The sequence below is a fragment of the Camelina sativa genome, chromosome 13 (assembly GCF_000633955.1).
Source record: "Camelina sativa cultivar DH55 chromosome 13, Cs, whole genome shotgun sequence".
Taxonomy (NCBI): Eukaryota; Viridiplantae; Streptophyta; class Magnoliopsida; order Brassicales; family Brassicaceae; genus Camelina; species Camelina sativa.
This window is the reverse complement of record NC_025697.1, coordinates 20,106,691-20,111,836: the sequence shown is the minus strand read 5'-3', so window position 1 is coordinate 20,111,836 and position 5,146 is coordinate 20,106,691. Positions and strand designations below refer to the sequence as shown.

At 37.0% G+C, this 5,146-nt stretch overlaps 1 pseudogene; it reads right to left on the bottom strand.

The window, feature by feature from the left end:
- LOC104737233 lies at nucleotides 1,525-4,617 on the bottom strand (annotated as a pseudogene).

The window sequence follows — 5,146 nt, the reverse complement described above, 5'->3', positions numbered from 1 at the left end:
TATTCCATAAATATGTTAGAAGATATTTTCCTATTGGTTGTGAACGTAAATCCAAATACCATATTTTTTGTATATCCTACAAGACTGACTTCAAAACATCATCACATGCAAATGGGTTGTGTTTAATTTTTTTTACCAACTTTTTGCTAATCTTACATATAATAGCTATCAAAAAATTGCCTATGATCTAAGCTGCAAATTTGAAAATAATTTTTCGATGTAAGAAAGACTGCTGATGGCAAGATATAGGTATTATTGCTCGCCGGCAGCCTGGCAGTGAGTAAAGAATACGAAACTCCTGAGGCAACATATTGCGCATTTTTCCGAACTTGGTGAATCTAACCACTGTAAACTACTGTAGTTATGATAACGTAAACTACTGTTACTACTTTAATTACCAGTAACTTAATGAAAAGAATAATTAGTAGTATTAAAAATGAAAGATTATGGTATTACTGGTAATTAGCATTTTAACTTAATTTATAAACTTACATATATATAATGATAGAATGATCACTGATCAGATATATGATAAACTAATTATATTTTAAAAATATTTGTTTAAGTTGGTTTTAGTAAAATTTAGATCTAGTAGCTAAAGACTGAAATGTTCGATTAAAACTATATAAGGCTTATTTAAAAAATAACTGAATTTTTTTTTCGTCAAAAATTAATTATATGATAAACTGTAGTCATTACATAGTTGGGCTGTAAGCCATGGAAGTGGTGAAATACACCCTGTAAAAAAAGTGTTTGATAAACAACCAAATTTAGATTACAAGTTCTAGGAGTGAATGTAAACTGAATTCTTTGAAAATTTCATGACCAGAAGAGTAAATCTTGATAAATACCAGCAATAGAAACGTCAAAGAGGTCTTTGTGCATGATCTTAGTTAGTGTCTCACAATCTCCTTCAAAAACAACATTGGTAATGTCTTTTATCCATGTATGTTTCATTGCCGCTTGTAGTGCCTTGGCCTCATCGTCCAAAGGCAACGATGCATATCCTATCCGCGAAGCTCCCCAACCATGTGCATTGTCATTCGTGTCACATAAAATCCATCCAGCCTTCATATTATTTGTTATTGGGTCATAGGGTGCATCATAATTACATTTGATGAACAAAATTAAAGGTCGGGTCCAATTTTTTAATCTTTTGGTTGATGAATTTGGACGTTGACTCTTTTTGTTTCTTCCATATTACAAAACCAGTGACGAACATCCGATTTAGCTCTCATGAATATGTTGTTTGGATTTTCATTAAAAATAACTGAATATAGATTTCAAATTTAAAAAAATTAGGGTGTTCCAGAAAATTATCTTTAACAAATTGCGAATATTTTAGTTGAAGATTTTTTATCAAAACCAAAACAAAATAAAATATTATCTAGGTCTGCTATCACTTTGTACATTTGAAAGTTGAAACTAATAGCAAGATCTGCGCGAACTTTTTTGCTAATGGGCGAAAGAGGATATTGAATCTAGTTTCACAATCTGTTTCAAACTAGTCAAACGGGAAAGGGAAATGTTTTAGTTCTTGAGATTAACATTCCGGTTTGAATTGGACATGCTATACTACTTTTGCGCTTATTGGTCTTGCTGTGGGAGTTGGGATTTCACCAATAACACATAGCATAACAAAATATATTGTAACTTGATTTGAACTTGTGCCATGAATCTATAATAAGATCCAAAAGTTGGATAATTCTTTTGTTGGTTCTTCATTCTTCTCAAGCAGAAACAGATCCAACTCCGCAAACAGGAAGGTCATGCTCGAAGTTTGGAGTTGTCCTAAGGATTAGATTTCGCTCAAAGAAATTCACTGGCTTCAAATCGAAACTCGAAGAAACTGTGGGCATTATTGGAAAATCTTCTTGACATGGGATGTGATGGAACCCAAGCGTGTACAATACCACAATGTCCTTGTTCTCTATGTCTCTATCCCTGCATGACACAAATAATGCATCAAATAAAACAATCGATTCTTAATTAACTAACTATTAGTTTTCATTTAATCACCTGTTTGACCAAACCGCAAGAGTATCATCACCATGACTTTGGTAAGTGAACAAACCACCAGCCCATTGCTCGGACTTATTGTAGGGAGTGACCCAAATTTGGTTATTGGTAAATGCTCCTCTCTTTTGCGGTGGGTCATCATGGTCAAGCAAACTAGCAGCTGTGGCTCTAGGCACCACCTTGTAACCTGTCGGGTTACCAACCCGAGTGGTTTTACCAGAATTGATGACGTGGAATTCTGATGGATCGTACAAGCTAAGCTTGATCTGACCGTCCTTTTCGGTTTTAACTATGTTTCTAACTGCTTTCATGTAACTCTTCCTCGGTGATTCACCAGGCGCCGTCTCTTGCCTCTTAAGCTTCACTTTAACAAAGGAATTGTCCGGGCCATCCACGTCGAGGTCAAGGTAAGAAGTGACGTAGTGGTCGTGAATAACTCCAATTACATTTTCGGACAGAATGGTGCCATAGAGCTCTTCTTCATTACCTTCTTTGTCTTTCTTCACTTGGTTCTTGTTCTCGTCCCTTTCACCATCAAGATTCCACTAAGCCCAACCTATAGTTGATCATATCGTACCAAAGTCATTTTATAATCAATTATATTTTGGGAAAATAACGAAGACTAAAATTCGAAAGTACCTTAGCTCTCATAAGCCCATCAGTTTGGAACTCATAATCAATGATGTAATCGTAATTACCTACTGAGGCTACCATTCGTACTACAAGCGTCACCTTTGGCCTCACTTCCCTTAACGGCTACAAAAATAAATCGTAACTAATCTATTTATCTTACTTTATGAACTGTTTCTATTTTGAGTGTGCGTAGATGTCTTTTTGCTTTTGTCCATGTATATACATATCATAACAATCATTATTGTGTCAGGTTACTAAGGTGCAATCTAAATCTCGTAAAAATTAAGCGAGTCCATTCCTTCGTTTGCAATTTGGTTTTTGAACTTAGGGCCCATAGATTTTTAACATATTGTTTTTATGTAATAACTAATAAGAAATACAAAACGGATGTTAGAAATTTGTCTTCTATTACTTGTAGGGTTTTTTCAAAAATATCATAACAGTGAAATATTCAAAAAATATCATGTTTTAAAAAGTTCATTTAATTAATATGCATATAATATGGTATTTTTGATTAATTTCTACAAAAACAAAACAAAAGGTTGGCCGTTAATTGAGGATTTCTAAAAGTATCTCTAGGTTCGTTTAACAGATAATTAGGTAAGATCTGATTTCAAAAGACTACTACTTTAACAAAGTTAGCCACCTTAAAAACGAATACTATGTGGAAGAAAAGTTTTAAACGTAATATAATACGTGGTTTGTTATGTTAATGTCGCTGTGAAATTTTTAACTCTCTAATATTTTAAGTAAACAGAGAAGACAAAAAAAAGAACTTACGGCATGCCGGTGACGGGATTCTCGGAGTGACGCCACCCAATATCTCCGGCGTACCTCTCAAACACACAAATCATATTCTCTCTCACATACGGCGTTCCATCAGCCGCCGCGAATATTCCGTCCATATAAACGGCGTTTCTTGGATAATCGTTAAGCGGCTCGAGCGGCATTGCTTGTAACCCGAACCCATACTCGCCTGCGTCCATATAAGTCTTGAAGTACCAAGCTTCCGTTGGATCCATGTACGGAACAAAAAGCTCCGACACAAACCCTTTGTACATCACTTCACGTGTCACTTGTGTATTAGGGTCGTGTACTCTAACCAGGGATAAGATTAAACCGGCTCTCGGGTCCGGTTTTAAGTGAAACTCCCAATTTGCCCATTTTACTAGATGGTTATCTTCGATCTCGAAGCTTGGACCACGTGGCTGCTCGATTGAGATTGGATTGAGAGGTCTGGTTTTGTCCGGGGTCGAGCGGTTTGGGAGATATGCGAAACGGTAATCGGTGTTAGTTGAACCGGGTATTGGTATTGACCGACCAATATCGGTTATCTCGAGTATTTGCTTTGTGTCTAAATCGAAGAGTAGAGTCAAACCTTCGATAGGTCGCATGTAGATATTAACTGTACCTTGAGTTGAAAAACACTGGATTTTAATTAACCTTCTGTTTTCGCCTTTATTACCAAACCAGCCACTAGAGATAGGGAAACAAATCACGTCCGTTAGATTTACTCCACGAGATAGTATCGTACGGTTAAAATCCGCGTTTGTGAACGGAGCCCTAGTGGCATCGTCCATCTCCTCCAACGTCATAATCGGGTAACCGGGTGCACGAACCGGTCTATCCACTAAATCTACATGGCTTGTAGACAAGTCAACGGTGAGAACGTGCGAGTGGCCGCCAACACGTGCGATCACTAAAGCCTTTCTTGGTGGGAGTGTGGTTCCTTTTTCCCATTGTCGGATTAGGTTCTTGTCTGGCTCTTCAAGAACGACAGAGTGAAGAGCGTGTGGTGCACTGGAGGTGAAGAGCGAGTGTGAGGAGAGGATTGATCGGACTTTGGTTATCTCCACCACCGTCAGTGGGTCAAGAGGGTGGTTTGGTGTGTCGGACATGTGGTCATGGTTTTTGGGTTTTGTTTTGGGAACGTGTATAGTAATCTGTCGAGTTTTTTTGTTGAAAAGGAAGTTTCTTGAGGCGCAAAGAGGTGAAGAGATAGAATTGGTGCAGTCCGTGGAGGACGGCTCGTGAGAGAAGTACGTTGAAATGAATAAGAAGATAAAACAAGCTGTAACGAAGAGGAGATATAACCGGGAGAAGAGTTTTGGCTCCATGGAAGCTCTCACTCTATCTCTCTCTCTTTCTGGATCTCAGTTGGTTTGTTTTGAGTAATGTGAGTGTTGTATTGTTTATTCATTTCATTTATAAAACGAGGATTATATAGACCTTATTTGAATAGAGCAAGACACTATATATAGGATTGAAACTGTAACTGAGGAGCCTAAAACAAACAAGAAGAATGTCAATTTTATTTTTGATCTTTCTAGCCATATCTTAAAAAGAGCAACTTGACAACAATATAGTTACATGACAAGATTTTGAAATCCCGGACACGTTGTTCAATGCTTCAGGGCAATTAGGAATATATATATATATATATAACCACAACTTCTACGAATGCGGCCCTTTTTATAGTTTTATTTGTTTTGCA